The sequence below is a fragment of the Quercus robur genome, chromosome 7, assembly GCF_932294415.1.
Source record: "Quercus robur chromosome 7, dhQueRobu3.1, whole genome shotgun sequence".
NCBI lineage: Eukaryota > Viridiplantae > Streptophyta > Magnoliopsida > Fagales > Fagaceae > Quercus > Quercus robur.
This window is the reverse complement of record NC_065540.1, coordinates 43918920-43939189: the sequence shown is the minus strand read 5'-3', so window position 1 is coordinate 43939189 and position 20270 is coordinate 43918920. Positions and strand designations below refer to the sequence as shown.

Sequence of the window (20270 nt, the reverse complement as noted above, 5' to 3'; positions counted from 1 at the left end):
ATTGAGATGGTCTTTGATAGGGGCGTTCTTTTGTTTTTTGTTGTTTACTATGCAATTGATCTCCATCATAATATATTTCTTTTCCTTTTCTTTTTTAAATATGTTCGCTGATCTTAAAATAGCCAGAGCCTAGTTTGAAAGAAGTGAATGGATATCAAATTATCAATTATCATGTTTAGGCTTTTAAGGAGTTTTTTTTTTTTTTTTTTTTGCTGAATAAATACTTTATTCCTCAAAAAACTCAACCCAAAACAGGTGAGAAACAATAAGATCGGGCCTGGACCCATCTCTAACAAAGGCCTAAGATATATGTGAAGGCAGATTAGAGATGGAAACCGGCCTAGACCAGTTTACAAGAGCTACCCTCTGGGCCAACAAATGTGCAAATAACTTACCCTTTCTATGAACAAAAGAAAATTCAACATTTTAAAAGCAATTAACAAAGTACAAAATATCTTCAAAAATAGATCTGATACTCCAATGCGGGGCTAATCTAACTTTTTCAGTGGCTCAATGACATTCTAGGCATCTCCCTCCAAGATTATATTCTAGAATGCTTCATTCATAACACATCTAATGGCACACCAAGCTGCTATCGTTTCCCCCAGTAGGGAATTGCCACTCTCAAATTCCTCTAACCATGCCAATAGAAGGTTGCCAACTATATCTCTTCCCACAACTGCAACTGTGGTTTTCTCCTCACGGATTGCAGCATCAAAATTTAGCTTGATCCAGCTCCTTGGAGGTGGAGACCAAACCACATCTTTGGATGGCCTCTCATTTTGCTCCTTCCAAGCTTCTTTATGCTCCATGAAGACACTAAAAATTTGCCTGGAAAGATCAGTTGGATTACTTTTGGAACCCTCCACTCTAGCTTTATTTCTAGCCATCCATAAATGATCACAGAGAATGGTAGCATAAAGTTGGAAGTCTTTGACAGATTCTTCATTCAACCCCATCATGGATTTTGGATTTAAAATAACCTTAATCCAATCCAAGATAGATAGAGAGGATAACTTACTCATATATAAAGGCCATGGGGCTAGTAACCAAAGCTAAACAACCCAATCACACAGAAAAAACAAATGCTCAATAGTTTCAGGGGCATTATTAAACAAAAAGCAATTTAAAGAAGAAATGGGAAATCGATTGTTAAGAGCAGAACAGGTTGGTTGAATGTTGCGGCACATTTTCCACAAAAGGTTTTTGAGTCTGGCATTAAATTTAAGCTTCCATAAATCCTTCCAATCTTTACTTAGCATGTGAGGGTGGTTTGAAGAATGCAGCCCTTTAATAGCATTATAAGCGGATTTCATTGAAAACTTGCCTGAAGGAGTAAGACACCAGAATTCTTGGTCATTCATGGTTTGATGAGATAGATGAATGTTTAGGATTTTAATTACTGTGGGAGGTTCAAATAAGATTGAAAGTTTACTTTTATCCCATTGCTTGGTATCTTGATCAATTAGATCTACAACTAGGTGAACATCAATAGAAATACCGCATCTTGCTTGGGGGATGAACCTTGGCTCATTAGGGACCCACGGGTCTTCAAAGATCCAAGTGTTGAGGCCATTGCCAATTCTATGGCACAACCCCTTACTAATAACCTTCCAGCACTCAAAGATACTTTGAGGTGCCCAAGAAACACCCTTCGAAATGGACATTTTCATGAATTTTCTATTCTGAACATATTTCTTCTTGAAAGCCATCGCCCACATTTTGTCACTGTTATTGACCACATTCCAAGTCATTTTGGCCACCAAAGCTTTATTCATGTCTGTTGTTTTTTTAATGCCAAGACCTTCGACATTTTTAAGTGCGCATATTGAATCCCAGCTTTTGAGACAACAACCTTTTTTACTGTCATCCATTGTACCCACCAAAATCTTCGGTTAAAGGATTCAAGTTTTGAACAAACTTCATTTGGGAGGATTAGGGATGAAGCTTGGTAGATGGAATGGAAGAAGCCACATATGAAATGAGTGTCACTCGACCAACTTGAGAGAGTGTTTTCATTTTCCACCCTTGCAGCCTTTGCTTAACCTTCTCAATAATCTCTTCAGTTGCTGCTTTTTTGTCTCTACCAGGGGCTATTGGAATACCAAGATATTTCTCCTTCTTATTTAAAGCATTAATTCCAATAGAATTTGCTAGTCGAGATTTCAGATAATGAGGAGTATTTCTACTATAAATTATAACTGATTTAAAGAAGTTTATCATTTGCCCCGACTAGCTTGAAAAAACATCCAAGCAATATTTTATCCTTTGTAAATTTTCCTCATTAACTTGAGCAAAACTAAAAAGATCATCTGCAAATTGTAGATGAGTAATAGGAGTTAGATCTCTGGCTAGCTTAAAACCCTTTATCCCATTACACAAGGCTTCCCTCTCAATCAATCGAGCCAAAACCTCCCTTGCTAATACAAAAAGGAAGGGAGAAAGAGGATCACCCTGCCTCACCCCACTTTGAGGCCTAATGAACCCAAACGGACTTCCATTTATAAGGATGGAGAAGGATGTTGTAGAAACAAGCATAACCCATTGTATCCAAGTATTAGGGAACCCAAAACAGTGGAGGACTTTCTCAATAAAGCCCCATTCTAGGCGGTCATATGCCTTTTCCATATCTATTTTTAAAGCCATCCAACCTGTTTTACCCTTTTTCTTCTTCATTGCATGAAGAATTTCTTGAGCCAAGAAGGTGTTTTCTTGGATTTTACGACTAGGAATGAAGGCTGTCTGCCATGAAGAAATCAATTTGTTAAGGACTTACTTGAGCCTATTTGCAAGGAGTTTAGAGATGATTTTATAAAGCATATTACAGAGGCTAATCGACCTAAATTGATTTACTGAAGCTACATTGTTGCCCTTAGGAATAAGAGCAATAAAGGAGTGATTGATTTCTTTTAACATGTATCCCCTCCTAAAAAAACTAATAATTGCTTTAGTGACCTCTCCTCCTATGATATTCCATGGTGAGTGTTTAAAGCTCAGTTTTTATTTTCTTCTCCTCTCCTAGAAACATCATGACAAAGTTGTTAAAATTGCACCAGCAACCATCATATGAGTTTATTCATATGGAAATGCTTTATTGTCAATTTGTCATGCTGATCCAACATCTCTCGATTAGGATCTCCGAGATTTGTTTCTTTGCTGAAGTATGCAATATTGTAGTTTGTTGATGTATGATGTGTATCTTAAAATTTATTGGTCTTTTTTAGTTTTTAATTGTTCAACCCAATCAGAGAAGCATAACAAGCTAAAGTTTTTAGTAATGACGACCGTTACTCATCAACCTTGAACTCCCATTAAAATAGAGACCATTATGCACATAGAAATAATTACCAGCAATTATGTACATGAAGATATTTATGAGTACAACAACTTCCCAAACTACCTATAAAAGGGTCAATTTGTTTATTTGTGAAGGTACGTCAAAACGTACTACAAAACTACTATCTATATACAAAATATATAGGCTAATACTAATTTAAGCATCGGAGGCTTCTTCACCGAGCACAACCTAGTGGTCTCTTCGATCAACTCTGTTTTTCTTGCAAGTCCTTCAAGATCGTCCAAAGTTTTGGATTGGACGAGTGACCCAACTGACAATTTTTTACATCATCATCAATAATAATAAAAATAATAATAATAAGAATAAGTGATACTGTAAACTTTAAAAAATTCATTTTTTTAGAATACCTTTTAATTTTGAGGTGGTTACTAGGATAATTGAATTCCATCACAAGTGTAAATATAATTGTATAAATAAAATATTTTTTATGTTGAAATAACTCTTGGTATATGGTTATTTGTTCTAATCATAGTTACAAATATTATAAACAATGATTTTGTAGCCGAAGCTTATATTTATTTACTTTTATTGTTTTTTGGTTTAAGCATCGGAGGCTTCTTCACCGAGCACAACCTAGTGGTCTCTTCGATCAACTCTGTTTTTCTTGTAGGTCCTTCAAGATCATCCAAAGTTTTGGATTGGACGAGTGACCCAACTGGCAATTTTTTACATCATCATCAATAATAATAAAAATAAAAATAATAAGAATAAGTGATACTGTAAACTTTAAAAAATTCATTTTTTTAGAATACCTTTTAATTTTGAGGTGGTTACTAGGATAATTGAATTCCATCACAAGCGTAAATATAATTCTATAAATAAAATATTTTTTATGTTGAAATAACTCTTGGTATATGGTTATTTGTTCTAATCATAGTTACAAATATTATAAACAATGATTTTGTAGCCGAAGCTTATATTTATTTACTTTTATTGTTTTTTGGTTTAAGCATCGGAGGCTTCTTCACCGAGCACAACCTAGTGGTCTCTTCGATCAACTCTGTTTTTCTTGTAGGTCCTTCAAGATCATCCAAAGTTTTGGATTGGACGAGTGACCCAACTGGCAATTTTTTACATCATCATCAATAATAATAAAAATAAAAATAATAAGAATAAGTGATACTGTAAACTTTAAAAAATTCATTTTTTTAGAATACCTTTTAATTTTGAGGTGGTTACTAGGATAATTGAATTCCATCACAAGCGTAAATATAATTCTATAAATAAAATATTTTTTATGTTGAAATAACTCTTGGTATATGGTTATTTGTTCTAATCATAGTTACAAATATTATAAACAATGATTTCGTAGCCGAAGCTTATATTTATTTACTTTTATTGTTTTTTGGTAGAAATTTTTACTTTTATTGTTTGATTTTATAATTTGTGCCTTATTTATTTATGTTTGATTGTTGTGGTGGGAAACCTTAGAAAGTTTTCATGGTAAGGTTGAACTATGGAATTGCATAAAGCTAGGACATTAGTATGCATGATATGTTCTCTATGGAAGACAACTATAATTACATAAAAATAAAAGAAAAGGAAACAGAACAATAACCAGTATAAATGACCTCTTATTCCTTGGCCTTTTTGTGATATTTTTCTTCTTTTTATCATTCAATTTCTCGTCCTTGTCTTGCATCACCACCTCCTTTTTCAGTTTTATTGATGAATCAATGAGGTTTTTATTGACTAAGAAATCAACCAAAATACAAGGCAAAACAACCAAGCTATAGCAAAACTAAGACCGGCCTCTACAAAAAACAATTTATAATAGACCCGCTACAACAAAACAGTAGGCTATGACAGCTTACACCCCTCAACAGTGTGCCATGATCTCAACAAATCAAGCTAAAACTGGCCACTCCTAAAACACAATTTAGAACAAAATTTATACATTAACATCATCTAGGTATTACAACTTTTTAACACAGCAGCAACATGTCACAATTGAGAAATGAAACAACAGATCCACCAAGCTTTGACAATAATAGAGCACCACAAGATATCCAGCAATACCAAGCTTTCAATAATTCTCCATCATAGGATAGATCAGTTACTAGTTTGATAATGTAGTATGCATTTGAGATTTGAGTCCCCACTTATAGCAAAGGATATGATAAAGCATTAAGTCACAACTGCATAGTTTACTCTCTAGTCTCCTTTGAACATCCTACTTGGAACTTGAATCCTATGCAAATTTTTTTTTTCCATAACTCAAACTTATAAAAATCGATTTGAATGCAAAAAAAAGAAAAGAATAGGTAATCGAGTTTGAAAAACTCTAGTTCTAGGTAACACCACTAGTTCCAAATAGTGAAATTTTCTTTTAAGAGTTTATTTGTATATTTATTAAAAAATTAATTATTAAAGTAAAGTAAGAAAAATCCTGCAATTGTTTTTTAAATTTAAAAAGTTTACTTTTAATTTCAGCATTAGAACAAATGAACAATGTCTAACCTTTTAACTTTTCTCTCTTACACTAAAAGTGAAATTTTATAGTTCCAAATCCAACCAAAAAAAAAAAAAAAAAAAAAAACTCTTAGCAACTCCAACCAGTAATTTTTTTTTTTTTGAAAAACAAAATAGAATTTATAGAAAACAAAAACCGTGAATCAATATTTATGTTTTTTTTAGTAGGGAAGATGGAAGTGAGAGCATTAAAGAGTGGAATGATAGAAAAGATTTTAATTTTCAACCATGTGTGTTTGGTTGGGAGAATGAAAAGTAGAATGATGGAAAACAAATACAATTTGTTATTAAAAAGACACACTTTTAACAAAATGGATTGAAAAAAAAATATGGACACATTGTGGAAGCATATTTAGGACCTTGGACAATGAATGCTGGATATATTGGTAGACTTGCTTGACTTTTAAAAGTGACTCATCTTGTTTAGGCAAGAGAATTGAAAAGGAGAGGAGTATGATTGAGATGGTCTTTGATAGGGGCGTTCTTTTGTTTTTTGTTGTTTACTATACAATTGATCTCTATCATAATATATTTCTTTTCCTTTGCTTTTTTAAACATGTTTGCTGATCTTAAAATAGCCAGAGTCTAGTTTGAAATAAGTGAATGGATATCAAATTATCAATTATCATGTTCAGGCTTTTAAGGAGTTAATTTTTTTTCTTTTTGCTAAATAAATACTTTATTGCTCAAAAAACTCAACCCAAAATAGGTGAGAAACAATAAGATCGGGCCTGGACTTATCTCTAACAAAGGCCTGAGATACATGAGAAGGCAGATTGGAGATGGAAACCAGCCCAGACCAGTATACAAGAGCTGTCCACTAGGCGAACAAATGTGCAGATAAATTACCCTTTCTATGAACAAAAGAAAATTCAACATTTGAAAACAATTAACAAAGTACAAAATATCTTCAAAAATAGATCTGATACTCCAATGTGGGGCTACATCTGACTTTTTTAATGGCTCAATGACATTCCAGGCATCTCCCTCCAAGATTATATTTTAGAATCCTTCATCCATAGCACATCTAATGGCACACCAAGCTACTCTCGCTTCCCCTAGTAGGGAATTGCCACTCTCAAATTGCTCTAACCATGCCAACAGAAGGTTGCCAGTTGTATCTCTTCCCACAACTGCAACTGTGGTTTTCTCCTCACAGATTGCAGCATCAAAATTTAGGTTGATCTAGCTCCTTGGAGGTGGCGACCAAATCACATCTTTGGGTGACCTCTCATTTTGCTCCTTCCAAGCTTCTTTATGCTCCACGAAAACACTAAAAATTTGCCTGGAAAGATCTGTTGTATTACTTTTGGAACCCTCCACTCTAGCTTTATTTCTAGCCATCCATAAACGATCACAGAGAATGGTAGCATAAAGCTAGAAGTCTTTGACAGATTCTTCATTCAACCCCAACATGGATTTTGGATTTAAAATAACCTTAATCTAATCCAAGATAGATAGAGAGGATTACTTACTCACATATAAAGGTCATGGGGCTAGTAACCAAAGCTGAACAACCCAATCACATTGCAAAAACAAATGCTCAATAGTTTCAGAGGCATTATTAAACAAAAAGCAATTTAAAGAAGAAATGGGAAATCGATTGTTAAGAGCAGAACAAGTTGGTTGAATGTTGCAGCACATTTTCCACAAAAGGTTTTTTAGTCTGGCATTAAATTTAAGCTTCCATAAATCCTTCCAATCTTTACTAAGCATGTGAGGGTGGTTTGAAGAATGCAGCCCTTTAATAGCATTATAAGCGGATTTCATTGAAAACTCGCTTGAAGGAGTAAGACACCAGAATACTTGGTCATTCATGGTTTGATGAGATAGATGAATGTTTAGGATTTTAATTACTGTGGGAGGTTCAAATAAGATTGAAAGTTTACCTTTATCCCATTGCTTGGTATCTTGATCAATTAAATCTGCAACCAGGTGAACATCAATAGAAATACCGCATCTTGCTTGGGGGATGAACCCTGGCTCATTAAGGACCCACGGGTCTTCAAAGATCCAAGTGTTGAGGCCATTGCCAATTCTATGGCACAACCCCTTACTAATAACCTTCCTGCACTCAAAGATACTTTGAGGTGACCAAGAAACACCCTTCGAAATGGACATTTTCATGAATTTTCTATTCCGAACATATTTCTTCTTGAAAGCCATCACCCACATTTTATTGCTGTTATTGACCACATTCCAAGTCATTTTGGCCACCAAAGCTTTATTTATGTCTGCTGTTTTTTTAATGCCAAGACCTCCGACATTTTTAGGTGTGCATATTGAATCCCATCTTTTTAGACAACAACCTTTTTTACTGTCGTCCATTGCACCCCACCAAAATCTTCAGTTAAAGGATTCAAGTTTTGAACAAACTTCATTTGGGAGGATTAAGGATGAAGCTTGGTAGATGGAATGGAAGAAGCCACATATGAGATGAGTGTCACTCGACCAACTTGAGAGAGTGTTTTCATTTTCCACCCTTGCAGCCTTTGCTTAACCTTCTCAATAATCTCTTCAGTTGCTGCTTTTTTGTCTCTACTAAAGGCTATTGAAATACCAAGATATTTCTCCTTCTTATTTAAAGCATTAATTCCAATAGAATTTGCTAGCCGAGATTTCAGATAATGAGGAGTATTTCTACTATAAATTATAACTGATTTAAAGAAGTTTATCATTTGCCCCGACTAGCTTGAAAAAACATCCAAGCAATATTTTATCCTTTGTAAATTTTCCTCATTAACTTGAGCAAAAATAAAAAGATCATCTGCAAATTGTAGATGAGTAATAGGAGTTAGATCTCTGGCTAGCTTAAAACCCTTTATCCCATTACACAAGGCTTCCCTCTCAATCAATCGAGCCAAAACCTCCCTTGCTAATACAAAAAGGAAGGGAGAAAGAGGATCACCCTGCCTCACCCCTCTTTGAGGCCTAATGAACCCAAACAGACTTCCATTTATAAGGATGGAGAAGGATTTTGTAGAAACAAGCATAACCCATTGTATTCAAGTATCAGGGAACCCAAAACAGTGGAGGACTTTCTCAATAAAGCCCCATTCTAGGCGGTCATATGCCTTTTCCATATCTATTTTTAAAGCCATCCAACCTGTTTTACCCTTTTTCTTCTTCATTGCATGAAGAAATTCTTGAGCCAAGAAGGTGTTTTCTTGGATTTTACGACCAAAAATGAAGGCTGTCTGCCATGAAGAAATCAATTTGTTAAGGACTTACTTGGGCCTATTTGCAAGGAGTTTAGAGATGATTTTATAAAGCATATTACAGAGGCTAATCGAACTAAATTGATTTACTGAAGCTACATTGTTGCCCTTAGGAATAAGAGCAATAAAGGAGTGATTGATTTCTTTTAACATGTATCCCCTCCTAAAAAAACTAGTAATTGCTTCAGTGACCTCTCCTTCTATGATATTCCATGGTGAGTGTTTAAAGCTTAATTTTTATTTTCTTCTCCTCTCCTAGAATCATCATGACGAAGTTGTTAAAATTGCACCAGCAAACATCATATGAGTTTATTCATATGAAAATGCTTTATTGTCAATTTGTCATGCTGATCCAACTTCTCTCGATTAGGATCTCCGAGATTTGTTTCTTTACTGAAGTATGCAATATTGCAGTTTGTTGATGTATGATGTGTATCTAAAAATTTATTGGTCTTTTTTAGTTTTTAATTGTTCAACCCAATCGGAGAAGCATAACAAGCTAAAGTTTTTGATAATGACGACCGCTACACATCAACCTTGAACTCCCATTAAGATAGAGACCATTATGCACAGAGAAATAATTACCAGCAATTATGTACAAGAAGACATTTATGAGTACAACAACTACCCAAACTACCTATAAAAGGGACAATTTGTTTATTTGTGAAGGTATGTCAAAATGTACTACAAAACTACTATCTATATACAAAATATATAGGCTGATACTAACTTAAGTATCGGAGGCTTCCTCACCGAGCACAACCTGGTGATCTTTTCGATCAACTCTATTTTTCTTGCAGGTCCTTCAAGATCGTCCAAAGTTTTGGATTGAACGAGTGACCCAACTGACAATTTTTTACATCATCATCAATAATAATAATAATAAGAATAAGTGATTCTGTAAACTTTAAAAAATTCATTTTTTTAGAATACCTTTTAATTTTGAGGTGGTTACTAGGATAATTGAATTCCATCACAAGTGTAAATATAATTGTATAAATAAAATATTTTTTATGTTGAAATAACTCTTGGTATATGGTTATTTGTTCTAATCATAGTTACAAATATTATAAACAATGATTTTGTAGCCAAAGCTTATATTTGTTTACTTTTATTGTTTTTTGGTAGAAATTTTTACTTTTATTGTTTGATTTTATAATTTGTGCCTTATTTATTTATGTTTGATTGTTGTGGTGGGAAACCTTAGAAAGTTTTCATGGTAAGGTATGAACTATGGAATTGCATAAAGCTAGGACATTAGTATGCATGATATGTTCTCTATGGAAGACAACTATAATTACATAAAAATAAAAGAAAAGGAAATAGAACAATAACCAGTATATATGACCTCTTATTCCTTGGTCTTTTTGTGATATTTTCCTTCTTTTTGTCATTCAATTTCTTGTCCTTGTCTTGCGTCACGACCTCCTTTTTCAGTTTTATTGATGAATCAATGAGGTTTTTATTGACTAAGAAATCAACCAAAATACAAGGCAAAACAACCAAGCTATAGCAAAACTAAGACTGGCCTCTACAAAAAACAGTTTATAACAGACCCGCTACAACAAAACAACAGGCTATGACAGCTTACATCCCTCAACAGTGTGCCATGATCTCAACAAATCAAGCTAAAACGGGCCACTCCTAAAACACAATCTAGAACAAAATTTATACATTAACATCATCAAGGTATTACAACTTTTTAACATAGCAGCAACATGTCACAATTGAGAAATGAAACAACAGATCCACCAAGCTTTGACAGTAATAGAGCACCACAAGATATCTAGCAATACCAAGCTTTCAATAATTCTCCATCATAGGATAGATCAGTCAATAGTTTGATAATGTAGTATGCATTTCAGATTTGAGCCCCATTTATAGAAATCTTTAGTGTATACCTTCCTAGAAAACATTATAGAATTTCTTTGCTTCCATACATGATAAACAGAAGCCCATAAAGCTACTTTGCAAAGGTGTTGTTCTTAAGCCTTTTCCTTTAAGATTATTTCTCCCTAACTCATACTATCCTGCCAATCAGTCTTAGCAAAAGATACTAGAAACAAGTTAATTGTAATTTCCCAGACCCTCCTGTTAAAAGAAGAACAAAAAAATAAATGGTCCCTGAACTCAATGCTAGAGCTGTAGAAAACACACAAACCATCCACTGGAATTTGGAAGAACCCATCGCAAGATTCTAGCTTTGGTTGAAAGCTTATTAAGAATAACCATCCAACCAACAAATGTATGTTTGGGAATGGCCAAGTTAAACCACAATAAATGCCACCATTCCATATTACTACCTTTGCTCCTAATTTCATTTCAAATACCAGCATAATCAAATTTATAAGAACCAACCCATAAAGCTCTGTCTTGCTCGTGAGTGTGACTAAGAAAAACTTACTTTAAATATTCACTAAGTGGTCTAATCTGGCAAAGCAATGAAACAACACAAACCCACATACACATGCTACTTCAAAAGAACAAACAGACACAAACACTAGAAACCCACATACCCTTATATGCGAAAGTTTACAATAATAATAATAAATAAATAAAACATAAGAAATGAATCTTGATACTATTAATCGACTCATATAACAAATCAAGATTCCTCCCCACCACCCCATACCCAATACCCACAAAAAATCGACATTAATCCTTTGAAATAATTGCATATATCTACCTTTTCAAATGGGTAGCCTTGAAAAACCAAAAAAGAAAAAGGGGATACTAAACAATGGCAATGAAACTAGGTTTCATCGTTTGATCCTTACCTTTAACAATATCAAAAAGATTTTGATCATCTTAAGAAACCTTCACCTAATAGTAAGTCGAAGAGAGGCTAAAGGAGATTGACAAAAAGAATGCAAGAAGGAGCAATCTGGTTTTTTAAGAAGAATTGAAGAAGCAATCTGCTAAAAACTCAGAGAATGCAAAAGAGAATGGCGTGAAATGAACAATCTGAATTTTATTTTAGGTTTATATATCTGAGCTACTCTACCAGTAATCAATAACCCATTAAAATAAAATGAACAGTTAGGATTAAAACTCCACCAAATTTATGGTTAGGATTTGTGTGAGTACCGGACCCTAAAAAAAATTAGAGGTTTCCGTAGAATGACCCTTAAGCCAAATAAACTGTAAATCAAAGAAAAGGAAAGTAAATTTCTAAACCGAGTCGTAAAAGACAATAAGGTTTTTATAAAAGAAAGGAAAAGGAAAATAAGCCTAATAAGGGTTAACTAATTACGTACAAATAAAATAAATCCTAAACTTCAATTGTTAGGCCTGAAGTCCAACTAATAGCAGTCTTGAACTATAAGGCAATTGGTTGGGCTGTCTTCTTTTTATGTTAATATAAGTTTGTGTAATTGGAGATTTGTATCGTATGTCCATACCAAATGGGTTTGTAACATATTGAACTCTTAAAGCCCAAAAGGCTAGGCTTAATGGGAATTGGGAAAAGGGGCTTCCCATTTCTAATACGCTGTGTCCTTCAAAGGTGTTTCTCCTACGGCACAAAGCTTATGACATGTCCTACCAACAAGAAGAACATTCCTCTAATTCTATTTCTAACACCTTCTGTCGCTCAAGCCCCAAAAGTTGGTCTTTTGGGGCTCGAAGGATCCAAGGTGTTCTATTTTTCAATTTGAGTTACCTACTTTTCAAATACAACAAATTTTCTATTCTCTCTCTATTAAATATATATATATATATATATATATACATTTGTTGAGAAAGCTCTCTCTCTCTCTCTCTTTTATTTAAGCCTTCATTATTCAATCTTTATTGATTTTTTTTTTCTTTCCAATGGTCTTATTTTTTAAACAACCATAGTGGGTTCCAGTTAACTCAACTGGTAAAGTCTCTGATGGTTGTATAAGAGATCTGGGGTTCAATCCCCACCTACACCAAAAAACTGATTGGTGTCTTGGTCTGATGATAAAGAGCTATCATCAGGAGCGGACGTTATAAGTTGAAAATCTCTCTCAAAAAAAAAAAAAACCATATATTTCTAACAATCGTATTTTCCAATGATTATATTGTTTCAATATAAATTGCATAATTTCCTCTCTAATTTTCATTTAACTCTAACCCAATAATAGTCTCCCTCAAAAAAGAAAAAAAGAAAAGAAAAAGAAGAAGCTTATTGTGTCATTTAGGGTAGCCCAAATCCAATTTGAAGTGGGTAACTTTTTATCTTTGGGTATGAAAGTAGATGTCGATGGAAGAGTTAAACCAGTTCAACATTTGGACACATGAGAAATTGAGATTATCTTTTCTATGTAATTTCAAGCCAACCAAATTCAATAATAAAAATGAAACAATAGTACGACTATGAAGAACAAAGAAGAAAGCAGATATTAGCAAACCACTGCAGGTTGTGACTTGGTGGTAAGAGTTCTTGTATTGCTTCATATAATGTTTGGCAGTAATTGAGCAGTTCGAGTAGTGATGCTTCGACAAATGTGTTATGCCCATTATAATTGTCACGACCCAAATCCATGGAACATGAATTTAGATGCACGACTAACTTGCTGAACTTATATAACTCAATAAACATAATTAATCCAAAATAAATTAAAACTCCAAAGAAACAATGCTCTTAAAAAAAACCTCTTATAAAAATCTAAACTCCACAAATTGGAATAATCTCCACTATATATAAAACATGAATTACAAAATAAAGGTAACTAAAATTCTATAAGTCTTCAAGTAATACTGAAGTTGCCTAAAACTTCCACGCTCTACCTTGCATCTTACAAAACGATCCAAAGGTTCTATATTCCCAACTTTAATTTGAAAACAGTAATTGATGGGGTGAGCCACACATCTAGTAAGTAATTATACAGAATACACAACAGAATAGAGTCAAGCAAAGCACGAGTATTTTGATTTTTCACAAACTCATTCAATAATATCAAAAATAACTATTCCAAAACATATAATGAATCACTTAATACTTATGTAATCACATCTTAAAATCATTAGAAAACACATACATATAATTGACCATAGCATAGTGTCACATATACACATCACATATTATCACATACAATCCTATGAGCGGATACCAACATCTAACCCCTGCTGGTGAGGGATCAACAAATATTCTCACATACAATCCTGTGAGTGGATTTACACATATATCTGATCAATTATAAAAATACTTATTTTGAGTCACATATCACAAAACAAAATATATACAAAATAGAATAATTTTCTTAATATTAACAATTATTCCAGATATAGAGACATATCGAATATCACAATATTGAATTGAAACAGAATCAAAGGATGCTTGACTCTTTTAGGAAACAAATAGGAACTGAGGAGTTTATATAAATATTTTACAATTCTTGAGTAAGTCTGAAAGCTCAATTTTCTTAAGGAAAAGTTTTAAATACCATTTGAAGAATAGGAATATGACTTTGAAATCACTTGGTTTTAAACAAATTTAAAGAACAAAACTTACATTGAAACTCAATTATTTTCGGAAAATAGTTTAGTTTAGAAATCATCTTTTAAATGAGATTTTGGACATTCAAAACGTTGTTTAAAATTCGAAGATTCTCTCTAAAACATTGCCTAAAAGTCAAAGTTTCTCTTTCAATGATGTAAAAATAATGCTTTTGATAAACTTTAGAAAACGTAAGCTTTAAAAACATAACTTTTGAAACCCTTTAACTTCTAAGAACCCAAAGAACAAAACTTGTGCATATTATGCATAATTACTTACAACACTTGAATCACTCTGAAAGTCCAGCTGAAACAACCTCCAAAAAGCCTCAAAACACTCTTAAATAGGACCTATAATCAATCATGGGAATTACTTAATATCCTCCACAAAAATATAAAGCTTATCGAATTATACAAACTGACTCACTAAGATTATACTTTGTTGAACTAATTAATAACACTAATGCAAGGAATCTCTACCCAAAATGTTTCCTTGAATTTATCAAACCTTAGAGGCAGTAACCAATATATTGTAAACTCAGGATTTGATATATGCCCCAACGGAAAGTAAACCCTTATACATTATTTAAGCTTTATAATCTTGACTTTTGTTCTAGAATACAAGCTGTAGAGACCCTAGGATTTAATATATATATATATATATATATCCCAAAGAAACGTAAAAGCCATGTACATAATCAAACTGTGTAACCCGTGGCTTTACTCTAGCAAGTTTTGTAATCCATGGCTTTATCTAGATACACACAGTGAGCAACCTAGGATTTAAGGCCAAAATGGGCTTTTACCCATTTCTCACAAACTTTCTAGCAAAATGCTCCATGTCTGAAACTAATTAGGAAATAACCCTGTTTTGAAACTCAATTTTCTAAAAGTCAAGTTTCCAATGTGAAACTCGATTATTGGAACATCGAGTTATAGTGAATGTGGACTTAGAAATTTTTTTTTGTGAACTCAAGTACTTTACATAATTCTAGAATTTATTATTATTATTATTATTTTTTAATTTTCAGTTCGCTATAACTTGATTGTCCAAAAATCGAGTTTTAAATTGAAACTCGATTTTTAGAAACCCTAAATAGTTTCAGATATGGGGCATTTTGCTGAAAAGTTTTGGCGAAAGAGGCAAAAGCCCATTTTCGCTCCTAGGATTTAATATACATATAACCAAAAGGAGAAGTAAAGCCATATACATAACCTTTTTCAATTTACGGCTTGTACTAGAATGCACACAGTGGCTTTGTTCTTAAATGTAATTTATGGCTTTATAATCCCAAAGTAAAAAAACGTTAAGCCAATCTAATCTATATAACCACCAGGAAACGTAAAAGCCATGTTTTCCTTGAATTAGGATTTGCAATCTAGGAATTAATATGTATATAACCCAATGAAGAATATAAAATCATCTACACGAATTAAGATTTATAGTGTAAACAATCCCCTTTCAAACAATCTACCCATCACTACCGATTCCATGATAAGGTTCTAACTTTTTAATTCTTTGATTCTAACAAACGAGAAATTATACCTGGAATTCTTTGGTTGCCTCTTTAATTAACTCTAAGGAAAGAATATACCTCCTAGCCTCCTTCGTGATGAATCCCCTTCTATGAAAAACCCTAATTTATCTCTTCATCTACCTTATATTCAACACATCAAAGATGTGGGCTTATTGGTGTAGTGGGCTGGAGTTTAAAACCCACTTGAGCTCATCTCTTTAGTCTCCAAGAAGCTCATAAAACATCTTCCTCTTTTATTTATTTATTATTTTAATTTCCTTACTAAATTGTCTACTCCCATCTTACTGTGCACACACATATAGTACCTCAACTCTATATTAAAAAAAAAATGACAAGGTACGGTGATAATCATAAAAACAAAATTGGGGTATTACAATAATAGTTTCATCAAGGTCTTGATGGTACACATGATATTACCCATTGTCGTCACGTAGCATAAAGTTGATAATAAAACTGGAGAAAGATTTTTTTTTTTTTTTTTTTTTTTTTTAATATCAAACTTTATAAGTGTCATTGATTTTCTTACAACCTATTTTGGGTTTTTGTACAGTGGTGTGGTTCAATTGAGCACCATCTCAAATGCTACGTAAGTAAAATGTGAACTATTTGGTAAATATTTTGGTATCCATTGGAGGATTGTAATTTAAAAACAATATAAAATGTGGGTTTAAAAACGTAATTCACCAAAAAAAAAAAAAAAAAAAAGTTTGCTATTTGCAATGGCCTGGCCAGCGGGTCAGGTATCCAAACTTCCACTTCTCTTATGCAACTCAGAATAATAAGCCAACTTTAATTAGTTAGGAGATGTCAAACGCCGTCGTTTTTAGGGCAAAAGATTTAAAAATTAAAAAGAAAGAGGAATCTTGAAATTGCAAGAGACAAAAGAAAGAAGAAGAAGAAGAAGAAGAGAACATTGAGACGAGGAGCTGTGATGGTTCCAGTTTTCTCCGAATCAGACTCACTCAAATCCAGTCCTTCAAAATTGCCGTGTTCTCCATTTTTACTTCAACAAACTCTGCTCTGACTCGGTGAAATGAAAAATGGTGGCAATTGCCAATTACAGACGGCGTCGTTTTTTTATTGTTAGTATTTCTATAGAGACAGCAAAAATATATGATATGGTGTTTAAAATATGATAAAGGTTTTATTTTAGTTTGAAAATATTTAATTTCCGTTCCCTATAAAATTGGAAAAAGTGGGCATATCATATCAATAATAAGTTGTTTTGGAGAAATGTGGTGTCTGAAGAAGGAATGTGGTTTCAAAGAGACACTGTACTGTACCGTGTGCAGAAAATGGTTCTGAGAAATGAGAAGGATTTGAGGATTATTAAATGAGTTTATCAAAATAACCTTGCCCTTTGTTCCCAAAAGATGAACATGAGAAGCGGATTCAATTTGCATTAGAGCAAGGAATTGGTGGAGTGGTCTCTGCTTTAGCCAGGAACAGATACCAGACCCCACTAGAGCTTGAGATGGTTCACTGTTCAAGCTTGTTGTGTCGATTGGCATGAGAATGGTACCTAGCCACCCTGAAGATATTTATTTATATTGCATTTCTTGAATGGGAAATGGAAATCTTGAAGCAACTATAGGCATAAGCAACTAGTTTGTTGTAAGGTTTTTCAAAGTATCTGGAGGAATTTAAATTGTGTCTGGTTTTGGAAAGAATAAATGAAGTGCTGCTTCATTAATTTCTCAATATGAATCAGAGAGCCAAATGCCGGGAAGGGGGGAAAATATTGTATCTGTTGCGACTGTCGGAGAAAAAGAAAAACAACAATTATTTAATATAACAAAAGAGAGAAGGTGGATTAGATTTGAAGAGTGGAAGAATTGAACAAAGCAGCCATAATGAGACATATATGGGATTTTTTTTGCAAAGGCAGGCTCAAATTGGGTAGCTTGGGTTCAATCTAATCTTTTAGAAGATGAGTTTCTGGAGTATTAACATTCCTCAAGACAGCAATTGAGGTTGGAAGAAAATTCTAAATCTTAGAAGCACTGTTCAGCCATTACTGAAGTATGAAGTGGGATCAAGTTGCAGCATTTTCTATGGCATGATTACTGGAATCCAGAGGGAGTCCTAATTCAGAAGAATGGTACTTGAGTCATATATGATGCTGCCAGTGATCAGATGAAAGGGTGTCAAGTGTTTTGAAAGAAAAACTGTTTTTGGGAGCCAGTAAGATGAGATGGCCTTGTATATATTATAGTAAACTTTGTTGGTGCATCAAAGTCCTCAAAACGTTTCAGATAGAGCCTGGTAGTGGTACCTATTCAATTGCAGAGTCATTGGAGTACATTAGAGCTAAGCTTCTTTTGTTGGTGCATCAAAGTCCTAAAAAACTTTCAATTACATGTAGGTATGCAAATCACGGTCCAAAATCAAGTTCTGAAAACGAGCAGGTCTGTTGCATGGGGAAAAAATATATAGAAAACATTAATATATCGGACTGTCTTTTTTTTTTTTTTTTAAAGAAAAGAAAATAAACTTTTTTTTATACAAGTAAAAAGAAAAGAAACTAAAGAGACAGATTTTAATTAGCTGAAATTTTCTGTAAGGTAGGAAGAAAAAAGAGAAGACAGTCCTCCAATCATAAGATCTCCTCATTCTCCTTTGCATACCCCACTAAACCATGTGCTGTTAAATTACATTTCTTTAATATTGCATGAAAACTGAAAAAATTTGTTTAAAACAACCTGCAGTGTGAGCACTTTTATATCTTTCTTGACCTCAAACAAATAGCTTTCATTCAACTTCAATGGAACTATCAACCTGAAATTGGAACAGTCTACCATGAGGTCTTGTATTCCAATATCAAGACTAAGAGCATCCACATCAGTCCGTGGATAATCTTCCAAAATACAAAAAACTGCTCTTTTTACACATTCTGACCCAGAAATGCTCCATATTAGTGCTGCTAAAATTGTGTAAAAATGTGTATATCTCTACACAAGCTACAGTAACCCTGTAGCTACAGTAACCCTGTTAATATACACGGTTACTGTAGCTCGTCCATTTATTATTTTATTAATTTCCCGTTCGCTCCCTTTTTTCTCTCTCTTCTCCATGCTCAACAAACTCAGTAACTTCCCCACTCCTCATCTTCTTCTTTTTCCTCATATGCACACAAACACACCCACACACAAACACATCTACACAGAAAAATCAACACAGAGATACACTTGCTAAAAAAAAAAAAAAAAAAACAGAGATACACAAACACACCCACACACAAACAAACCCAAACGAAAAAACAAAAAAGAGACAGATCAGTGCTTATCGGAACGATCGGAGCTCGTGGGTCTCGCTTGATCGAAGCTCGTGGGTATGGGTCTTGCTTGATCGGAGCCTAATTGAAGCTAGGGAGATCAGTGCTTGTGATTGGAGCTGTGGATCGGTGCAGTTGTGGATCGGAGCTATGGATCGGTGCAGCTGTGGATCGGAGCTGTGGATCGATGCTTGTGATCGGAGTTGTGATCGGAGCTGTGGATCGGTGCTGCTGTGGATCGATGCTTGTGATTGGAGCTATGATCGGAGTTGTGGATCAGTGCTGTGGATTGGTGTTGGTGACCGAGATGATGTGGATTGGTGCTGGAGACCGAGATGATGTGGATTGGTGCTTGTGACCGAGAGGGAGAGAGATGGGTATAGAGAGATAGACCGAGAGGGAGAGAGTGGGTATGGAGGGATAGAAGAGAGAGGGCAAGAAATCAGAAAATATGGTAGAGAGAGAGAGAGAGAGCGCGCGTATAAAAATGGGTAAAATGGGTTAGTTGAGAAAAATAATAAAATAATTGAGAAAATTGATTATTTAAATAAAAGGGGTGGTAGAATAGATGAACTGATGTGGGTGTTTTGTAAAAGTAATGGTGTAAAATAGAAAAAGTAGGTTTTTGGTGTAAAATAGACGGAATCTTTTAGATGAGCTGATGTGAATGCTCTAAATGTAACAGCTTGATTCATCAATAACATTCCACCATGGTGCTGCACAAAGTCTCGACAGAACTTGCAGTTTCTCTTAGCCCAATTTCGTCAAGATTATGCCACAGTAGCTAGGCCATGGTAAAACTGATCTCAAGCTCAGGTGAACCCAACTTTAACATTGTCATTTCCACAAAATCTACAAAAGGCATCATCAAATGGGCATTCCCTAAGTACTGGAGAAACAGTTACGCCATAATCTGAGAACAGTAAACATCAAACTGTGGAAGAAAA

At 33.9% G+C, this 20270-nt stretch overlaps 1 protein-coding gene across 11 annotated transcripts in view; it reads right to left on the bottom strand.

Annotated features, from left to right (window-relative positions):
- LOC126693566 (disease resistance protein RUN1-like) overlaps positions 1-20270 on the bottom strand; it is a 127983-nt gene that overhangs the window by 63218 nt on the left and 44495 nt on the right. For 8 of the 11 annotated variants that reach the window (XM_050389566.1, XM_050389568.1, XM_050389571.1 and 5 more), the window contains one exon: positions 19977-20257. The exons of the other annotated variants lie outside the window; for them this stretch is intronic. The gene's annotated coding sequence lies outside the window, so the exon portion shown is untranslated. Of the gene's footprint in view, positions 1-19976; positions 20258-20270 lie in introns of those variants that run through there. 11 annotated transcript variants of the gene reach the window in all.